At 51.8% G+C, this 22,087-nt stretch overlaps 1 long non-coding RNA gene across 1 annotated transcript in view; it reads left to right on the forward strand.

Annotated features, from left to right (window-relative positions):
* Window positions 1-22,087, forward strand: part of LOC144164967 (uncharacterized) — a 55,049-nt gene that overhangs the window by 4,513 nt on the left and 28,449 nt on the right. Inside the window, exon 2 of the long non-coding RNA XR_013321279.1 lies at window positions 186-250. This is a non-coding gene — a long non-coding RNA (uncharacterized LOC144164967). The remainder of the gene's footprint in view (window positions 1-185; window positions 251-22,087) is intronic.

Below are 22,087 nucleotides of genomic sequence, written 5' to 3' on the forward strand. Positions count from 1 at the left end.
TTCAGATCATGTGCCATGTAAGCTAACTCCTTAATTCAATGTCGCCGATGTTTAAAGCTAATATTTATTTGATATAGATCATTTTCATATGTTTACAACTATTTTGCGCTATTGGATGCAATAAGAGGACTGGGAAATATTATTATAAAATGTTGCTTACTTCAACATCAGTCGGTATTTTTCAGACGATGTAAACTTGGTGAACCTTCCGGAAGGTTGCATTGGAAGCAATAAAGAAATCAACCACGAGGTAATATAATTTATTTTGTGAAACGTGTGCTCATTCAAATTTAAACTGTGTAGTAGGAGTATATGAAAATTTTCCGTTACAGTAGTATGAGTGTTCTTTCTTGCGAGTCAGGCTGGCTGGGCATCTTCAACCTCAATAACTAAAGTAACTTACAATCCTTGCGAAAGTTCTCATCCAAATAACGGAAGTTCTACTTCTTTATGAGTTATTGACCCGAACGCTCGTTCGCGTACCTGCGCACTATGCGTGCACTTTCATTAAACAGTACTCGTTTGCGTCGCCGTTACAAATACATGGTGCAGCGTTAGCTTGCCGTTTTGTTGCGTGTCTCAGTGACAAAATTCAGCGAGCGTCAGAAGCGTGAAATCTGTTTTGCGATTCCGAAAATAGTGGCCGTAAAACGTCGGGTGAACCAATTGGCCGCTCGCTTTCCTTGTTTTCGCTCACTTTACTGAATTACGCTCTCGCGTCATATATTCCCAGTTCATACTTAGTAGGCCAGAATGAGGGTCAGCAACGTTTTGAAGTTTAGGGCCGAGTTGCCTGCAGCCGACACGGCGGAGGGCTGGACCGTAAATCGGGTGGGATGGGAAAGGGGTCTTTGAATGCAAAGCGTAAAAATTTAGGGAATCGCCAATAATATTTCACAATTTTCTGGCGAAGAGTGAAGAAGGAGGACAATGCAACTGGAAGCGACCAATTTTCGTTCTGGTCTCGCTGTCTAACTCCATTTGAGGACAAAACTGGCGTGTCGGCGTTCAGATTGTTGGCGACGAAGATAACCAACAGAGTCAGCGATTATCATATATATATATATTCGGTGCCGCGTTGTGTATGCGGCTGTGTTATATCATGTAATGTAAATATACAAGTACACATTTCTGCAGGCAGCGGGCGCGCGATTTGGTGATTTTTCTGCGTTGCTTAATAGCGAATAATCTATTTATTTCACGCAATGCCTCACCTACTCGCTAGTATATATGTACCCTGCCGTTCTTAAATCGTGCGTCGTAAAACGTTACGCAAGGATCATTTATTTTGCGAAAATAAAAAACAAAGTTTTCACTCGTTTTTAATGGGGGTGCCAGGCCACCTGCGTCAGCTGAGTTGGGTGCGAAACTTTTGGGTTCGCTTGAATGCTCCCGCTGAAGCAACATTTTGCTGTTACCTAGCGTTCCGTGTTTATGCTACTCGTGAACTTTCCTTTGTCGACCGCATGCAAGAAGAAAGAATGGTCGTCAGGAAGTCAGAACACCCTACCTGGCAATAGTGTCCCACGACGCTCGACGGCGACAGCTCGCTCAAAAGAAAGACGCTAAATCGGCTGGTTTGAGGGGTAATATTTTGTTTAGCAACTACAACTACTTTAAGGGCTATTTCAGGCAGTATCCAGTCACTTAAAAACACCATAAAGCGATCAAACTAAGTACAACCAAGTTTCATTCTGCTTTGTAATTGAAAACGCATGGAGGGCGGCTGGGGTCGTCTGCTTTTGTACTACCCAGAGCCATCGGCCACTAGTGGCGCTGCAAGTTGCCAAAACTCCAGCGCAGGAGGCCTATACCTGCATATGTTACAAAAATCATAACCGATGAATATTTGCAAGCAGCTCTTTGTTGTTTAGTGACCCTTCAGGTGTAAAGAACAAATCCTGGTACACTCGGAACAGCGTTCTATAAATTCAAGAAACTTACTCTTACTCTCTTCCCCTGGAATGAGGAACCGGCCTACTAATCAGCTGAATTTTACTTTTAGCTTCCTCCTGCTCTCTCCTCCTCTTTAATGCAGATTTCCTACAACGCATATGCGAATATTGGGAAGTGTGTCTGTACCATTGTAGTGAAGGGCCTGGTTTAGTGTCGTGGCCAATGTGCTGATCAGACGGCAGAGCGCTTTCGTAAGGAAAAGAGTCAGCAAGAAAGAAGAAGAAGGAGCTCGGAAGGGGTCGGGCAAGACGACAGCAGGACGGCACCCTCGCGGTGTAGGCCCGAGGTCCGTCGCCAGCGCTTCCTTCGAAGATTCCGTCCGTCGTGGTATAGCCCCGACGACAGCCCTGTTAGCCTACAGGAAAAGCCGGGGTCCGGCCCAAGAGTGAGCGGTGTGTGGGCGCGCGGTCAGTGAGGCCTCATTTCGAGCTCATGCTAACTCATCCGCCGCTAATAATCGGTACCGCCATGTTCTCCACCGGGTTGAACGTTGAACATAACGCCGGGTTGAGGCATCCCGGCGAACACATCTTGTCATCATCTCTGCGGACAGACTGCCACCTCGCGTCGACTCACCGATGTCACCGGCTCGTCTCCTCTCCACCCATCGTGCCAGCCCCAGCATACTGTAGGGCACCAGTTCCTCGCCAGTCCTCTGCGAGTTTTGTAAATATTGTCGGCCCCCTTTGGATACCTGCCTGTTTGTATTGCCTGTGGAATGTAACGCGTGTCTTTGTGTAGACATTACTACGACTGATTGCTCTGCACGCGGTCCGGCCCAACATTCATAACAACCATGTGGCATCGTGTCCGAAAACTAGAGACAAGGCTTGTTTCATCGTTAGCGCTTTGGTTATAAACACGGGGCACCAGGCGCAGAATTGTATTCTTATTGGAGCAGCGAATCAATGCTGTCCCTCTGCTATAACATCGCCCGTAAACACATTGTTTCTGTCTTGACTTAGCTCATCTCTCGCCATGTTGTAAACCCTTTACGTTTGCCTTCATCTTGTCGTCCTCACCAGGGCAGCAACAGTTGCTGCCCCCCTCTGGAGCGTGTTCGCCGCGGCTGGCGGCGCTGCCACTCCAACGATGCAGGCAGCGGAACTCGACTTGGAGATGCCTTCGCGTGCGCAATAACAAGTTGCCAGCGGCAGGATGGCAACGTCGCAAGAGTATAAAAAGGTTGTCTCAGTAGCCATGGGCGTTCTTCGGCATTGTATAAATTCCGGTGAAGGCAGGAGCTGATGGTGTGAGCGGCACTGAAGTGCCATGATGTCACAGCGAATTAAAAAACTGTCCGTAGCTAATAGGGCTTCTTGAAAGGTTTTGAAGCTAGGGCCTGCTCAGACGTGAGATCTTGAATGGCTTTACGTCCTGCTATACCTCCCCACTAGCGCGCGTGTGTCGGAGCTAAAACCAGCGCGATGGGGAGAGTGGGACAACATTCGGGGAAAATTCCGGGCATCAGTGGCATGCTTGTGCGACTGGCGTAATTTGAAATGCTCTTTTCGAGACCGAGATGATGGTAATAATATGCGGTGGCTTGTGTGTAAGGACTAAGGGTTATTGCTGCCTCTTTCAGTTTAGCGCGTGGACTTGTGCGAACGAATAAATGAACGCTTAAGAGAAGCGGTGTTGGCACGGCGGATTAGTGCGACAGCACATGCGTCCTGCAACCGATACATAGCTGTGCTCACGTAAAGCGTAGTGGGGTGAATGGGGTATTTTTTCGTGACCGTTCGTGCCCGATATTTTCTGTGCTGCTTATTGAGAACTGGAAGAATATTGCGCGGTGATATGCGGACAGTCACGGAGCCATGAGTGTTTAGTGGGACTGGGAGCTTGTCATCACAGAAAGTAAAGGCAATAACTTCAAAAGTAGCAAGGAAGGTGTGACGTGGAGGCATAGATGAGAGTATATTTAGGTGACCTGCGAGACGAGAGTGCTTAGGTGAAACGGCTAAGCACGAATGCCTAAAGCAGCCAGATAAGTTCCGTTTATAACAACCAAAAAAAATGAACGTCTAGTTTCTGCGAGTAGCGCGATTAAACAGTATGTTTCCTAAACTCTAAATCACTTCATTGGAGTCAATCTCGTCCAGATAGTTGAACACCACCAGACCTTCGCGTTAAGCTAGAGGAGAGGGCGTTGGCCCAACAAGGGGAGGCAATTCTGCTAATTCTGTCTGAATCACCTTAGAAGCGAGCTCTGCTACGTTCTTTGTGTTTCCGAGCTTGCACAGTATGTGGAGCCCAAGGGGTTTCATGATTGCGAGTTAGGCAACGAACTCACCGACGATAGGTGCTCAATGGTGTTTATGGGTTGGAGAGAAGACTAGACGCCATGCCACCATTCTGAACGACTGGTCGTTACTACTTTTCATAGCAGAGCTGTTTAAGTTGAGGTTGGTCTGTTGCTGCACGCCAAACATTGTCCGAAAAAACACCGCCGGCGAGATGCGCGATCGTACTTCACGCAGCCGCGTGCGAGGAGCCAAGATGCGCTCAGCTATGACGTCATTGCGTGCACCGAGACTACTCGACATTTTAGAACATTCTTCCCAGCGTTCGCTGGGCGATCTTCACCGAACCAACGCTGGGAAGATCGTGCACTCTTGCCTGAAGTAGGAATCGTGCACTCGTGCATGAAGCTGCACTCGTGCCTGAAGTAGGGATCGCAGAACAGCTCACGCTGCAGACGCCGAGTTCGGGTAGCCGGTTGCCGCCGGGTCATGCGCGTAATTACGCTCTTCACTTTGCGAGAGATCATACAGCCTGCACACCAAAAACGATCCGGACTTGCCAATTATGGATATCTTTCAGCGGCAAGTTCGTAAATCTATCTGAGGTGCAACCGCCGGGTGTCCAACGAATGCCAGATCTGCCTTTTCTCCAGTCTTGCGCATTAGTGGAAGCTGGGCCAATTTTCCTTTTTACTCCCTGAAGAATAAACTCCGCCGTCCCCACGCAATACACACATCGCCTTTCTCTTTCTTTCTCTATCCCCAATAGACTAGAAGCTTGGCCCACGCCGTTTCGGGAAGTTAAACCTTTGTCTCGCGCTCACTTTTCACGTCTGGCTTTATTAGGCATACGCGCTTAATCACACTAGAAACGGCTTCTGTTTGAGCTCCTTCGCCTGCTGCGGCGTATAGACACAGTTTGGCCGTTTTGACCTCTTTTGTCGGTCATCCCGAACGTACACCTGCGGACGATGGTCGCGCTGTGAGAACCGCAGTTCCTCCGCAAGTGGGCTTTGGAGCTTTCGAGCTCTTTGTAGCGGTAGCCGGTGACGCGATGATACTGATGTGTCTGGAATGCTTCCGCGCTCCAGCACAGCTTGAACGTACGTACCTTTTAAAAACCGTTCTGGGAGCATAACGACAGAGTGCCACATTTGCACTGCGGCGTGGCACCTCCACAGCCACTGCTTGGGAACGCAGCGAGACGTTGGCTAGGCAGCTGCAAGCAGCAAATCCTTGTCGTAACCGTGCACCGAAACGTGTGATTACGACGGAGTATCAGACCACTGCTTGACGGCGAAGCGAGCTACGAATGGTTAGCGTCACTGCTGACGTTCACCATATCGGACTGAGCAGAGGTCCCCTCGTTACGTTTAGGATTGACATCCTCATTGACTCAGCTCTGAGCAAATGGGAGGGAGCTCATATGCCCTCTGGATCTTCTACTTGACGTCCGGCTGCTGGTGCTGGTTTTTGTCAGATTTTGGTTTTTTGTTTCGGATGTGTCCGTAATTCGTACGGTGTCCGATGTGCACATCTGTGAGGAGAGGAGTGGTTGGTACAAGATACCCGTTCCTTCTTTACAGGCGCAAAAATATTTAGTCGTACTGCTTTTTCTGACATGAATATTGTTTGCCTCGGCGTGTGCTTCCTGAAGCACCTCCACAAATACGGTTTCCACGTTGAACATTTTGTCGTTCGAAGGAGTCTCACAGGCCCCCAGCATTGGTGCACCGAGCTAAAATAAATATTATCGCTGTTTAAAGCTGCCATTGCTCAGGCTCATTATCTGCAACGATACGTCACTATAATGCGCGCATCCATACGCGGAACCATTATAACGTGGACTATAGGCCGACGGATGCCTCCGGATGCGTTAGATTTCAACATGAATGTGCTGTGAGCGCCAGCGAGTTTCTCGACATGTTTTAGCCCGCATCTACGCTACACGTACATGGACTTTGATGGTGTTATATGTGTACAAAAAGAAGGCATCTACATAGGCTGTGGCATTGCACCTCTTCTAAGAAAAATGTACTTGGCGCGGAACGACCGTGTGTCGAAGGGACGCCTTAAAAACGTTGGCTTGGTGAGGAGCTTCAGATACATCGCTGATTTTATGGTGTGCGTGGCCCCTGAAAATGACACTGGAGGCATGATACAGGATGTGTTGGGTATGTGTAAAGACGTGCATCAATGGTTGGACCCCAAGTTTGAATCAGCCCCAGAGAACTGTCTACAATGCTTAGACCTAAGTTCGGAAAGGAGGACACTTGCTGGTGCTACCACACTAGGGTAAAACAGGTGATTCCACTTGTATCAGCGGATACAAAATTAGTCTAATTCCTCAAAACTACTCATTGAAAAGTGCAGAACAACTGACGCAAGCGATACAGCAAATCGTGATTTCGTGCCTCTGGAGCATATAAAGTAGCTGGTGCAAAAATATGGCTATCCGGCATCTTCGATCGGTTCTGTTGCAGCAATGTTTATCTTTGCTGTTTTAAATGGAAAGCAGACCACGCGTGAAAAATCAGACACAGGTGCGGTGGTAATACCCCACATTCATGGTCTTTCCCATCGTTTGAAGAAAATAAGGGACAGAAAAGATGTACAGGTCGTTTGTACTGCGCTAGATAAAATAGGAAGCATGTGGAATCCTGCAGACAAGGCGCTTTTGACCAGGAAAAAGGCATTAGGAGTGATATTCGCTGCGGAGTAGCGCAGTTTGGAAAGTACTCTGAAGGCATTGTGTACAAGGCCCGCTTACATGCAAAAGTCATACATAGTACAGGCAGGCCGGCGTCGTAATGAGCGGATGAAGGGCCACCGTGCGCTGAGTTAGCAGATGGCTGCATTGGGACTTCTTGCACAGCACTGGGCTGAAGGCAAATGCACTCCATATCTCCATAAGACGATTCTGCTGTTTAAGTCTCTTCACAAAGCAACAAGAAATCTGTGAAGCATTCTGAATATTTTCAGGTCTCTAGGGTGAGTGCTTCAGTACTCCGTCTGTGTCATTGCTGGCAAGAGAGTATCTAAAAAAATGCGCGCCAATCCACCCTGCGAATGTAGTTGGAAAGCAAAGCTGTAAACGGCACCCACAACATTTACCCATGCGACGTCACCTAAATTAACTCACGTGGCTCTATAAATAGAGAAACCACAGACAAGTGAAATGCACTTAATCACGCCCTTGATTACTACAAAGAGATAGAGCTAAGGTTAAATCAATTCATGATGCATGAACGGTAGTTCGTTGAGTTGTATTGGTGCAGCAGGGGAGTATAAACATTTTTTATAAAATTAAAGGAAGCTCAAACCCGGTGTTACAAACCCGGCGGCGGCGGACCACTTCTACTTGCCCGCCGCCGCCAACGAAGGCGACGACATCGGGGGCAGAGGCAGAGGAGGTGGAAGAGTAGGGGAAATAGTTTCATTCATATTTCTGAATGGCTCAGAGGGCACCATAGGGAAGTGTTTCCTTCAATGGAGCCCATATGCAGCCCGCCCCACCTGTGCTCTGTCCACCAGCTGAAGCTGGGTAGGCAGAAAGGGACTGGCAGCAGCCTCTCCCATTGCGGTTGTTGGTAGTTGACGGGAAGAGTGGATGGTGCTCATGGCTAAAGATGCATATCCTGATATGTGGCAGAGTGTTCCTAGTTCTGAGCAAATTTTACATTCAGCGTCGTAGCGCTTTCGGGTGCTTTAAGTGAAGACGCGTCTCGAGTGGGAAGGAGCCCCATTCTTCGAGACGTAGGGTAGTTTGTTTTTCTCTGGAAAAGTGAGGGTAAGCGAGTGTAGGGTCTCTCTCTGAAGGCGATAATGCTGGGTTATGTCTCTGAACGCGACAAGCGGTTGACTGTCTTCGTGCAGCTCCTTCGTGCAGCTCCTTCGTGCCTAGGGAGTAAAAGTGCTGGCTTGTTGGTGGGCGTATTCATTGCCCTCCATTGAAGCATTGGCGGGCGCCACGATGAGCCTAATGGAACCGGTTGGGGAGTGGTTTTTTAACACACGTAGTGTAGCTCCAGGCGCCCACCCCGACTGGTAATTCCGGTAGAATTGTTGGGAATCGGTGACTACCTTCCGGACTCCTGGTTGACTCAGGGCAAAGGCGATGGCTGCAGTTGAATTTCGCTGCCCTGTTCTTCCTGATGAGGGATGGGGGCGAAATAGTGAGGTTCTTTTGGGGCCCGGGGCCGAGATGACGATCTCGGCTCGCCCTGATGACCGACGTCCGATGCTTGAAGAAGGTGAGGGATGAGAATTGCCTGTCTTGCTAGATATTAGGTTTATTTACATTATTTTACAAAGCTCCAAGTATTTACATCAGGTCAGAGACACTCTGCCCACAGCAGCCTGTTCGGCCAAGATCTATACGCTTAGATCCCTCTCGACCGACCCTCGACAAAACCCAACACTCCGGTTTTGATAGCAAAAACCCCGCCTCCAAAAAGGGGGCGTTCAAGAAAGAGAGAAAAACCTTTCAAAACAATTATTACAAACCATTGATTGGCCACAGTAACCAGCCAATCACACACATGTCCTCACCTGCGGTCACGTGACCTAACCCTCTCTCTTATGCACTCAAAGTGCGTTTCCTACGCACGCTGTTACACCCGGCCAGAAAATACAGGACATCTGCGGCCTTAAGTGAACCATCCATTACGTTAAGCGGGCGGCATCTGCACAAACAACAGCCAAGCCGAGGGCCCGGAGCGGGCCCCGCGCGGCTGACCTCCCTCCACGCGGCGCCTCCCACGACGCCCCCGTTGTCCCGCGACGCGCAGGACAATGAGGGTTGCTAATTCCCTCACAGACGAAGGGCGCCGCGGCCTGCCGCCAGTCGCACCGGAAGACGCGCTTCCGGCCCACTCGGTGGTCTCCGAGGCGATTGACCCGTCAACGACCCACGCCGCCGCCGGAGTCGAAGATTTCCAAACTTACACCGCGCGCGCTTTCAACACGAAGAGATACGATAACCTGGCTTCCCGTCAGCCTGTTATGCCGGAGGACCCAGCCACCCGCGACGCAGGCTAATCGCCCCCGTCCTTTGACACACAGAAGGACGGGCCTAACACACGCTCTCCGCGTCTCCGAACTTGGCGTCCGTGCGGCTACATGAAAGGGACACGGGAAAGCAGCCACCAGCGGGGGCGACGCGGATACCTGAGCCCCCGGCGGCCTTAATTAATTACATGCAGAGCCCGAACTTAACACCTCCGCACTAAGAATGTTGTCCGTACACTAGCTGTACGTGCAACATTAACTCTCCTGCACGTTAGGACTTACTGCAGAGCCATAACTAAAAAAAAAACACACTCAAGCCGTTACACGAGTACACTACAACGCGAGTACAATACAACATACAACACAATACAACAATCGAAAATTACCCCGGCACACACCAACCTAACCAGCACAACGCGCCGGCCAACTGCACCAGAAACGGATACAACACGGCATGCTTAGTGCCCTGGCCTGGCCGTACCCCCCCCCCCCGCACAACAGTACAATACACTCATCCGAACGCTGGCCATCACATGTGGCATCTGCCATTTACAAAGAACGACATGGTCCCACCTATTCCCAGACCCGCAAAACGAAAAAAAAACACTTTTTTCCTTTTCCTCCCAATTTGCGAACATGCCCGACCATGCACAGTGTCTTTTACGTCACACTCTCAGGCAGGACCCCATACTGTACATTCCTTGGTTTGCCATGAAATGCCACCACCCAGCAAGGCAGAAGTGCGCTTTAGAACAGTGGTTCCTCCCACCGCACTCTACCCATTTTCAGTCTCAAGTCTCGATAGGGCATCAGCGCACTTATTGAGTGACCCCTTTATATGCGAGAACTCTAGGTCATACTTTTGTAGTGCCAGGGCCCAGCGAGTGAGACGAGCGCTAGATGACGTTGACCGCGTCAAATAAGTTAATGGGTTGTGGTCAGTCACCACCTTGACCTTAGAGCCAAAGAGCCAGGTGTCAAGACGCCCCAGTGCCCATACCACCGCGAACGCCTCTCGTTCTATCGCTGACCATTTCGCCTGCTGTGGTGTCAGCTTTTTGCTCAGAAAGGCAATTGGTCTTTCCTGCCCGTCGGTCTCCTGCGCTAAGCAGGCCCCCACACCCCTTTCCGACGCGTCGGTTGTCAAAACAAAGCCCTTGTCGAGGTGGGGCGCGCTAAGTGTTGGCAGGTCACTGAGGATGGCCCTCACTCTGTCGAACGCCTGATTGGCCTCCGCGCTCCACGGCAGTATGTTCGGTACACGCCGGTTCGCGAGGTCAGTTAGAGGGCGAACCACCTCTGAATAGGCCGGAACGTAGTCTCTGTAATAATTGAAAAGTCCTAGAGCACTGCGGAGCTCCTTTTTGGTCACCGGCGTCTTCAGGCCGGCTATCGCATTTACTCTTTCAGGGTCCGGTGAGTGCTTGCCCGAACCGACAACATGGCCGAGGTATTTTACGCTCGGCTGGGCGAACTTACATTTATCCGGATTAACGGTCAGTCCAACTGACTCAATGGTAATCAGCACCGCCTCCAAATGCCCCATGTGCGCCTCCCATGTCTCCGAATACACCGCTACGTCGTCGATGTACGCGGAGGCGTAGCCTTTGTGGGGCCGCAGGACTTCATTCATTATCCTCTGAAAGGTGGCAGCCGAGTTACGCAACCCGTAGGGCATGACCCTCCACGCGTACAACCCACTAGTGGTAGCGAAAGCTGTGTACTTCTGTGATGCTGGTTCGACGGCTATTTGCCAGTAGCCTCGCGTCATGTCTAGTAGAGTGATATATTTTGCCTTAGCGACATCATAAAGCAGCTCTGTCATGTTCCCCATGGGAAAGCTGTCTGCCTCAGTGACGGCGTTTAGTTGGCGGTAATCGATACACATTCGTATCGTACCGTCACTTTTTGACACACAGACGACAGGGTGGGCAGCGCTACTTTCGATCGGGTATATCAGCCCCCACTCTCTAAGCTCTTGGACCTGGCGTTCGACCTCTCCTCTCAGTGTTATTGGCACTCGATACGGGTAGGCCTTAGAGGGCTTCGCTCCTTCGACGAGAACAATTTTGTGTTCTCCGACATTACATTTCCCAGGCTTCCCCGAGAATGTGGCTTCGTAGCATCGCACTAGTCGAGTGAGCTCTCGCGACTGCCCGGCCGTCAAATGAGAATTTTCCTGCAGCCGAACTGATACGCTGCGCTCAGCATTTCTTCTCTCTGGGGTGGTCTCGAATTCTCCGAACTCCTTATCCGACTCGAACACTACCCCAACATTCTTCGCGCGGAGGTAGTATCTCCTCAGTCGGTTCGCATGCACCCACTTTTCTGCGTCGTTAGGGAATTGCACAATGTAGCTGTTTGGCCTTATCCTCTGCTTGATTTTAGCAGGCCCTAACCACCTCGGCTGCATTTTCCCCACTTGTCCTGTTTCTAGGACTAAGACTTCCTCCCCCACTTCGAAGTCTTTAGGGCGTGCCCTTAGGTTGTACTTTTCGGCGTACGATTGTTGCATCTGTTCCACCCTTAGGTCGACTACTCGCGCCGCTTCTCCATCCGCTCGCGCAACTCCGCCAGATAGTTGACCGCGGATTTGTTGAGCCCTGTCGGTGGCTCCCATGCACCCGTCCAAGTCTTTTGAAGTATGCTTAACGGTCCCTGTGGAACACGCCCGTACATAAGCTCAAACGGTGACACCCCCGTTATCTCGTGAGGCAATTCCCGGTAAGCCCAAAGGATACACGGTATAAAGCGAACCCAGTCACGTTCATGGTCGTGCATTACGTGCCTAAGCATGGCCTTAAAAGTTCCATTCCAACGCTCCACGAGTCCGCTGCTCTGAGGGTGCTCCGGCGTGGAAAAACGCACTTGTACTCCGAGTCGCTCCGATAGCTCCTTCGTCACTCCCGCCGCGAAGTTCGAACCCTGATCGCAACATACTAACTCGGGAATGCCACAACGCGAGAAAATGTCGAGCAGTGCTTGACAGGTTGCCTTGGCTGTCAGGGCCCGAAGTGGCACAACCTCCGGCCACCGAGTACACAAGTCGATCACGCATAGCGCGTATCTATGTCCCTGGGACGAGGCCGGCTCAAGGGGCCCAATGCAATCTAGGTAAATTACCTGGAATGGTTCCTGAGGTCGCGTAAGGGGTGTGATAGGAACTCGATCCGTCACCCTAGTCTTTGAAAAGACTTGGCGAGTATGGCATGACTGACAGTGCTTTCTAACATCCCCCGCCAGTGTTGGCCAAAAGAAAGCGCTTCGAACGCGCTGTTTCGTCTTTTTCTCGGAGAAGTGCCCGCCGATCGGCGCGTCGTGCGCGAGCGTGAGCACTTCCTTACGGCGTGCCTCCGGGAGTACCAGCTGTTTACACGCTTTCCCGTCGAGAGTTTCACGATGAAAAAGTAAACCCCCCTCGATAGACATCCCATGAGTCCCGGCTTGGGCTTGCGACCAAGCGCTTTCTAACGACGTGTCTGTCCTTTGTTCCTCTGCGAACGTTTTGGCTCTCGCTGCCCCTTCTTGGCGAATGGGCACCGCTTCGACGACTTCGCTCGACTGTGCCGCACCTACAAAGCATTTCTGCTGCCCGTCGTTCCGTTCTGCGTTCGTTAGAGAATCCTGCTCCCTAGGTCCCTCTAGTGCGCTGCGCTCCGCGAGCTGTTCCTTCTCCATTTCACCCAAGCGTCGCGCTAGTTCTACCGCCTCATTTTCCACTCTCTTGAGTTCCTCAAGGGCGTGTGGCGTCAGAAGAGCCTCAACACCTCCGGCCAACTCGTCCGTTACTGCGCAGAGCGTCATGAGTTTGGGATGAATACTCCCTTCTCGGTCTGGCAGACTAAGCGGCACATACATGAGGTCCGCGGAAACTGTGTGCCCAAACGCGCCCCTAAGACGCACTTTCCCACGTCCCTCAGCGCCCTGGGGAACTACGTTTCTCCTCAAAATGGTGATATCAGCCCCCGAATCCAAGCAGGCTTTAAACGCTCGTCCTTCGGAAACTAGGTCGACCCAAGTCAATCGCGAAGTTCCCACCGCCTCTGCAACTGATTCGTCACTCTCTGCTGCCCGCCAGCACGTGGCCTTAGCTGCCGTGAGTCTGTCCTGAGGCGTCTTTGATGGCTCTTGAGGTTGGGATCCCCTCGAATTTGCTTGCGGGCAATTGGACCGGAAGTGTCCCAGGCGACCGCAGGTGAAGCATTTGGGTGGGGCTCTCTGATCGCTTCTCGGTGGTTTGTCCATCAAGTCTTTCTGCTTCGCACCCCCCTTTTTGTCTCCTACTGGCGGGTTTTGGTTCGGCAAATGGTGACCCAACTTGCTATCCTCGTACTTCTCTGCTAGCCTCGCAGCATCCTTTGGCCTGAGCCAATCTCCCGTTTCCTGCTGCAGCACGTACGTCCGAACCTGCTCGCTCATGAGCGTTTTGGCGCGATCTGCTACCAGAAGTTCCTTCAACTCATCTATCGTTTTTATTTTACGGCTACGGAGATAATAGTCTAGGGTGGTCTCTAGCTTCGTCACAAATTGACCCCACGTCTCCGTGCCTTTCCGGCAAGCATAAAACCTTCTCCTGTACTCGTCTGGAGTGAGCTTAAGTTCTGCCAACACGTAGTCGCGCACCTCCGGAAACGATAGCACCCCGCTACCGGGTTTGTTCGCTATCAGCATTCGGCACCTTTCATTTAAGAAAGGCACAATGATCGGCCCGCGCGCGTCGTCAGGAATAACCCGGTTGTTCAGCATATTTTCCGCGCTCCTGAACCAGGCGGGCACTAGATCGTCTGAGTCTGGCATTGGGGCGAGAACCGCTCTCATTTCTTCGGCATACCGTCCCAATTTAAACCTGCCATCACACTCGCGCTCGCCACTGCCCCGTTGTTTCAACCTTTCGAGCTCAAGTTGCAGCTCCAATACCTTGATTGTTAGCTGTTGCACATCCGCCGGTGCGGGTGTAGTCGTCTCCCTTGCCACTGCGGCATTGTCTGCCGTTTGTTGCAACGTTACGGCATTATCCTCATCCGTAACTACAGCATCCCTGGGGTTCTCAGTGTTCGATGCCCCACCAGAATTTTCGTCATCCATTCTCCTATTCGCTCCTGCCTTCTCTGATCCTGCACGGGTGGTCGCTACCATGGGGCCCCCGGAGGAAACAGAATAGGGGCCTACCTGGATTCAATGCGCTGACTGCGTTGCGGCAGTCTCTGTCGTCGGCGCCTCGGCGTCGATGTCACGCTCGGCGACCCGTCGTCATGGCGTCCGCCGCAAGGTCTCCGGAGCGTCTCCCTTCTCGTTTTGAGCCAGAGCTCCCGAGGCTTTCCGCTGAGGTGTCGCCCCGTTGATGAACCGCGGCTTCCGTCGGCCTGGGCCGGAGCCCACGAGGCCTCCCGCTGAGGTGTCGCCTCGTTGAAACCGCCGGCTTCTGCCGCCCTGGGCCGGAGCCCACGAGGCCTCCCGCTGAGGTGACGCCCCGTTGATGAACCGCGGCTTCCGCCGGCCTGGGCCGGAGCCCACGAGGCCTCCCGCTGAGGTGTCGCCTCGTTGAAACCGCCGGCTTCTGCCGCCCTGGGCCGGAGCCCACGAGGCCTCCCGCTGAGGTGTCGCCTCGTTGAAACTTGGAGTCTGGCCTGGCCTGTCGTTGGTCCCAGGCCGAACGTTGCGTTGCAGGAGTCTCTCAGCAGTTCCCCACCAACTTCAGCACGCTGTCGTGGTCATCCTGTCGACTGCGCCAGTTGAATTTCGCTGCCCTGTTCTTCCTGATGAGGGATGGGGGCGAAATAGTGAGGTTCTTTTGGGGCCCGGGGCCGAGATGACGATCTCGGCTCGCCCTGATGACCGACGTCCGATGCTTGAAGAAGGTGAGGGATGAGAATTGCCTGTCTTGCTAGATATTAGGTTTATTTACATTATTTTACAAAGCTCCAAGTATTTACATCAGGTCAGAGACACTCTGCCCACAGCAGCCTGTTCGGCCAAGATCTATACGCTTAGATCCCTCTCGACCGACCCTCGACAAAACCCAACACTCCGGTTTTGATAGCAAAAACCCCGCCTCCAAAAAGGGGGCGTTCAAGAAAGAGAGAAAAACCTTTCAAAACAATTATTACAAACAATTGATTGGCCACAGTAACCAGCCAATCACACACATGTCCTCACCTGCGGTCACGTGACCTAACCCTCTCTCTTATGCACTCAAAGTGCGTTTCCCACGCACGCTGTTACACCCGGCCAGAAAATACAGGACATCTGCGGCCTTAAGCGAACCATCCATTACGTTAAGCGGGCGGCATCTGCACAAACAACAGCCAAGCCGAGGGCCCGGAGCGGGCCCCGCGCGGCTGACCTCCCTCCACGCGGCGCCTCCCACGACGCCCCCGTTGTCCCGCGACGCGCAGGACAATGAGGGTTGCTAATTCCCTCACAGACGAAGGGCGCCGCGGCCTGCCGCCAGTCGCACCGGAAGACGCGCTTCCGGCCCACTCGGTGGTCTCCGAGGCGATTGACCCGTCAACGACCCACGCCGCCGCCGGAGTCGAATATTTCCAAACTTACACCGCGCGCGCTTTCAACACGAAGAGATACGATAACCTGGCTTCCCGTCAGCCTGTTATGCCGGAGGACCCAGCCACCCGCGACGCAGGCTAATCGCCCCCGTCCTTTGACACACAGAAGGACGGGCCTAACACACGCTCTCCGCGTCTCCGAACTTGGCGTCCGTGCGGCTACATGAAAGGGACAAGGGAAAGCAGCCACCAGCGGGGGCGACGCGGATACCTGAGCCCCCGGCGGCCTTAATTAATTACATGCAGAGCCCGAACTTAACAGCTGCCTCTTTTCCTGCTGTCATTTCTTGGATCTCGATAGGGGCACACGCAAGAAGGTTGGTTCTGGAAGTAGCCACGATGAGGGCGTATTGCTACCATAGATGTTGGGAGGTGTCTGTGTAGATTACTGAATGATCCCCACCGAGCATGGTGTTTACCGCTTGAGCCCATGCTTCTCGGCGACCCTCGTCGTGTGAAGGGTACATATTTCTAAGCAAAGGGATGCTCTTTAGTTCTTGATCTCAGGTGTCCGGGAGTACATCACGCGTCTGACGTTCTGCGCTGCTAACCCAATCTGGTGAAGAATGCGGCGAGCCCCTGCTGGTCTGCTCAATCGGAGGTTCCGGTTAGAGTTGTGGAGCCCAAAACTAAGCAGCGTTTCTGTGGACGCACTTATTGGAAGACCAGTGGCCTGCTCAACCATCGTACTAATCATTATATCAAGCCTGTTTATGTCCTCCTGCCGAGAGGAAGACAGGGGTGACGTAAGTGATTCTCGAAAGGACAAAAGCTTGAATTAATCGAAAGGTATGTCTTCCTTCAGGACTCGCTTCTTGAGGGCAACTCGCCTGATTATCTCTATAATTCGATCGAAGCTGTGTTTTAGGTGCTGCAGAGATACGTCACACTTGGTGTTGTCCTTGAGATGTGGACTCAGAATCATGATGGATGGGCTTGGAATGATGGCCTCGCCATCAAGGAGTATTTCAATGCCTTCCTAGATGAGGCCTTCTGCGTGAGGCCGGAGGACACGGATCTCTGTTTTTTGCGGTAACCACTGGAGGCCACACGCTTAAGCACATTCGCGTACTAGAAGTGAGATGCCATGCGTTGGTGTGAGCTTCCTTTATTTTTGCAGCTCCGTGCGCAATTCGCAAGGCCAATACACGGCCGCTACACGTGCTGTGGGCGGAGTGCACAGCGGTGCAAGAGGTCATGTGACGCTATCACGTGGCATTCAGCGAGAATGCAGGGGGTAAACCCGCATATGTGCTTAGTGAGTGCACCACCTGTGTTCTCCGTCTCCGCGTGGGCTCATAGCTCAAGTTCAAGGTTCGATTCCTGGTGGTGCCACTAACTTCTTTTATTTGTTCGCGGGAGTTTTGTGTTGACACCAACGGTCGCGAAAGAACCCTTGGGAGGTAGAGGTAAAAAGCTTTACTTTCAACTCTTTCTATGAATCGATAAAAGACGCATGTGTAGTCGGATGTGATAAGTGGTGAAAGTGGTTTCTTGTTGAATTATGTTGAATTATATGAACTTGTTGAATTATATGTTTTCTTGTTGAATTAACAGTGCACAGTTGCTAGAACCACATCAACCGTTTCGTTGGCCGTTTATTTAGTGGTCGTCTTGTAAACGTTGATTGATTGTGGGGTTTAACGCGCCGACGCCACGCAGGCGATGAGGCGCGCCGTAGTGGAGGCCTCCAGATTAATTTGGACCACCTGGAGATCTTTATCGTACGCCGAAATCTCGTACACACGGGCGTTTTTGCTTTTCGCCTCCATCAGAAAAGCGGCCGCCGCGGTCAGGAATCGAACCCGCGAACTCGTGCTCAGCAGCGCAACGCCTTAGCCACTGAGCCACCGCGGCGGGTCCGTCTTGTAAACGTTTGTGTTTTACGTTTGTGTAATGTCTTGAAACCAACTATCCCAACTCGAAGCTTTACTGAAGACGGCAACTTCTAGTGATTAGGGTGCTCCCAAGAAAACTGTACTTGACTGAAAGAAGCTGCGCCGTGTGACCGCAACCTCCCTTCACGGGTGCTGTTTCAGACGGTTCGAGCTTCCGAAAGTAAGCAATTCCAAGTCCTCTATTTCAAAACACGGTAAAATCAGCAGTCGGGACAGATTGTTGCACACGAAAATACCTTGGCTGCCGGTGTGGATGCGTATGCGGACGAAAATTGTTTGATTGATTGAATATTATCTTTAAAGTGTCAACGGTATACAGACGATGATGTGCGGCGTTGTGGGGGCTCCCGATTAATTTTGCATTCATGGGTATCTCTAACGTGCGCGGAAATCTCGAACGCACGGCAGTTTTCAGCTTTCAGACCGAACTTGTCATATGTCTACAAAGTAGCCGCGCGAAGGAGCACCTACGAAGAGAAAATGCTGCTGCACGACCAGTCGTTATTTTGTGGCCTTGTTGCGAAAGTTTCTCTAGATCAGCATCCCTGTCAAAGCGAGTCAGAGTCGGGTAGTTAGCCTACAACCTCTCGCAAATGGCGAAACGAACGGTGATGTGTCGTCTCGAACAGGGGTCACACCTAACGCACGTGATAGAACAGCAGTTGCAGGCCATGTGCTCTTTCTGCAACGTCTCAAAAACAGCAGTGGTTTGCGCAAAGGTGCCGACGCTCATCCTGCGCAAAGAGTCCACTGCAATCTCTTGTTTTGTGGCCGAGGCCACTGCACAGTTTGCAAATCACGACGATAAATTTTTGAACTCCATGCAGACACTGCTGACAAGGCCGCTGTCAACAGACAGGAAGGGGTTCTCTAGGGCGATCGGGATGACGACGTTATGTAGGTAAAAATACACGAACAAACCAACAAACAATACACCAACGAGTGCGTCAGCATCCGAATGCTTACGGACGGAACAGTAAACCACGCGGATATTACATTCTTGCAGGCGAAGAGCCCACCGCCCAAGACGACCTGGAAGATCTTTCAGGGACGCGATCCAACAAAGCGTGTGGTGATCGGTCACCACATCAAATGGGCGGCCATACAAGTACGGGCGGAACTCCCCAGCGCCCATATTATGGTCAGATATTCCTTCTCAGTGACGGAGTAATTTGGTTCGGCTTTCGTCAGTGCCAGACTCGCTTATGCAACAACATACTCCTCACAGCCGGATTTCCGCTGATCGAGCACGGCACCGAATCCAATCCCATTCGCTTGAGTGTGCACTTCTGTTGGATCCCGCGGGTCGAACTTCCGCAATATAGGCGGGGTGTCAACAAAAGACGCAGTGTCGCAAATGCCTCGTCGTAGGATGGTGACGAAGCAGAAATGCCGCTGTCGTTACCGAGGAGCTTGGTAAGATGCGAAATGATGGTCACAAAGTTGCGAACAAACCATCGAAATAAGAGCACAGACCAATGAAGCTCTGAAGCGCCTCGAGTGTGCTGGGCTTCGGGCCCTCTGCAAAGGCTCGAAGCTTTGTCGCGTCGGGGCTCATGCCGTCTTTGGAAACGACACGGCCCAGGATGGCAAGCTTGCGTGCCGCGAAGTGGCATTTTTTGAGGTTGAGCTGCAGCCCAGTGTTCGCAAGGTAAGTCAGGACTTGTTCTAGGAGAATCAGGTGTGTCTCGAAATCGGGAAAGAAAACGACGACATCATCCAACTAACAGAGGCACGTCTTCCACTTGAGGCCACAAAGGAGACGGTCAATCATTCTTTCGAACGTGACGGGGGTGTTGAGAGAGAGAGAGAGAGAGAGAGAGAGAGAGAGAGAGAGAGAGAGAGAACAATCTTTAATAAAAACTGGCGATGTCAGGCCGGCTAAGATGCCTGGCTGTCTACGCCAGATGAATGCGATGACGACGATGATTATAGTGATGTAGAGGAATACATATGATTTCAACTAATTGCAAAGGCTGATGAAGACTTGTAAAGGCCGTATACGGTAACAAATGTCGTTTTTGTTAACAGTACCCGGAGCGTAAGTCGAGTGATGAGAAAAATTCCGCTCCCTGCTGATAGTCCAGCGCATCGTCGATAAGCGAAAGAGGGTACACGTCTTTTCTTGTGATGGTATTCAAGCGGCGATAATCAACGCAAAACCGAATACAGCCATCTTTCTTCTTAACGAGAGCCACTGGTTAAGCCAACGGACTCTTCGAGGAACGAATAACACCTCGTTGAAGCATTTCCGTGACGTGGTCTTCAATGGTTGCCCGCTCTGTCGGAGGCACACGATATGGGCGCTGTCGAAGTGGAGCATGCGATCCGGTGTCGACTGAGTGCGTAACAGTAGACGTGCGGCCCAGCGAGGTTTGCGCGCAATCAAAGGAAGAACAAAACTTCGAAAGCAATAATGTAAGACGTTCTCGTTGGGTTGCATCTAGATTGGCGTCGATGCAGTTGGCAAAGGCATCAGCTGGCAATAGTCCGGGCGAACATGGAGACGCACTCAGTTCACTGATCTCAAGGTGAGAAAGATCACCTGATACATCAAAAACTAGATGAGCACCTACAAGCTCTGCGTAGCCGAGTGTTTCTCCTCGTAGAAGAGCGCACGGGGTCGCTGACGGATTGGCCACCAACATAGTGGTGGCGCCATCACGAACAGTTAAAACGGCGTGAGGCAGCAGATGGAATCTGCGGCGGAAGAAAATGTCGGAAGGCGTGAACAACACAGTGGCGTCGGGGACAGAGGTACAGCACAGGGGCATGATGGCGAAGGAGCTCAGCGGGACGTCGATGTCTTCATGAACGAGTAATTAGGTAGTGGGATTACAGGAATCGTCCAAAGGAACAGAAGAAAGCTCGACTTCAGCACGGGAACAATGACTGTTAGCGTTATTGCGGGAAAAACGTCCCACCGAAGATGATTTCGTGAGAGCAAGCTGGCAGCACGATGAATTCAATGGTGTAGGAATTGTTCTGGATAACGACACTAGCAGCGGCTAGCGGCTTAATTCGCTGTAAACTGGCGGGCGTAATGACAGTCCAGAAAGGGGCCTCATGACTTTTCGAATAGAGCGACAGAAGTGGGCAGAAACAGCAGCTCTAGTGTCGATAAGAGCAATGGTAGGGACACCTTCAACGATTACATCGATAACATTTTTAGGCGAGAAATGCGGACATTTAGGATTCGATGGCGACGCAGTGCTTGCCTCCGGAACTGCGGCTTTTAGTTTTTCTCTTCGGCATGAGCAGGGTGGCGACGCATGGGATACACCGAACAGCGACGTGGAGAAGCAGAACGGCGGCCAGCGGAAGTTCAACGGTCAGTCGGCTCAGGTGGAAATTGTACGGCACTGGTTGAGCGGCATACGGCGGAAAGTTAGGGGTGGCGTAAAAGGGCGCCCGGGGTTACCTGGCGCCGGGCGGCAATATGCGGCAGCGACAGTAGCGCCCGACATGCCCTGGCGTTTCACATGCAAAAGAAATCGGACGATTTTCCTGCGTGTACCATGCCCCCGTTACCTGGGGACCGCTCACCAGGCTTATCGGCGGTCGTGCTGGTAATGAGGGCGGGACATGGTGCGCTGGCGGAAAGGAATCGGCAGGAAAGAAACCGGCAGGTAGGCTTAGGACAGTTTGGCGACAAAACGAAGCAGGCTGGAGCGATATCCGACCTACTACGAAGGTGTAAGTAAGGGGCGCAGCTACGGGCAGGTTATGCTAAGCCGATGGTAGTGCGTCAGCGACCTCTTCGTTGATGACATTCTGAAGCGAAGGCGCCAGGGTGGAAGGCGGGTCTGAGATGTAGGGCAGGAGGAAGACTTGGCGGGCAACCTTTTCGCGAATGAAATCTTTGATTCGTGCAAACAACGTAGGGTCCCCTTCATATACTGCCTCCACACTTGACACGGGCTGCTCCCGAACACAAGCTTGCCGAGTGAGGGCTCGCCCTTGCGCAGCTCGTCGAAACTCTGGCAAAGGCGGACGACGTCAGCGACGGTTCGGGAGTACTTGTTGGATAAAACCAGCGCTCGAAGACGAAGACGAAGAAAGTGTACCACAAGGACAGCCGCTGGTCTAACACCTAAATTTTATTGTCAGAAAGGGTGAATATAAATACTGAACACAAACACTAAAGTAATAAAAAGACACTGCGCATGGGCGAAACAAGCTTGCAAAGGTCACGTTGATACAAGTAGTTGTACGCATGTTACAATCAAGGCACACGCAGATACGCAATCTCTTTTCGATGGAGACACACACTTATTTGGCTTACACACTTATCACCTCGTTCTGCTATGTGGAATGCCTTCATGATGTGGAATGCCTTCACACATATTCAGCAACAGTGGCGCCGTGCGGTTCATCGACTAGCTCCTAAACTTCCGTCTTCCTTTTCCCAGGT

Source organism: Haemaphysalis longicornis, unplaced genomic scaffold, assembly GCF_048455015.1.
Source record: "Haemaphysalis longicornis isolate Haplotype H1 unplaced genomic scaffold, Haemaphysalis longicornis Haplotype H1 scaffold_14, whole genome shotgun sequence".
Lineage (NCBI taxonomy): Eukaryota > Metazoa > Arthropoda > Arachnida > Ixodida > Ixodidae > Haemaphysalis > Haemaphysalis longicornis.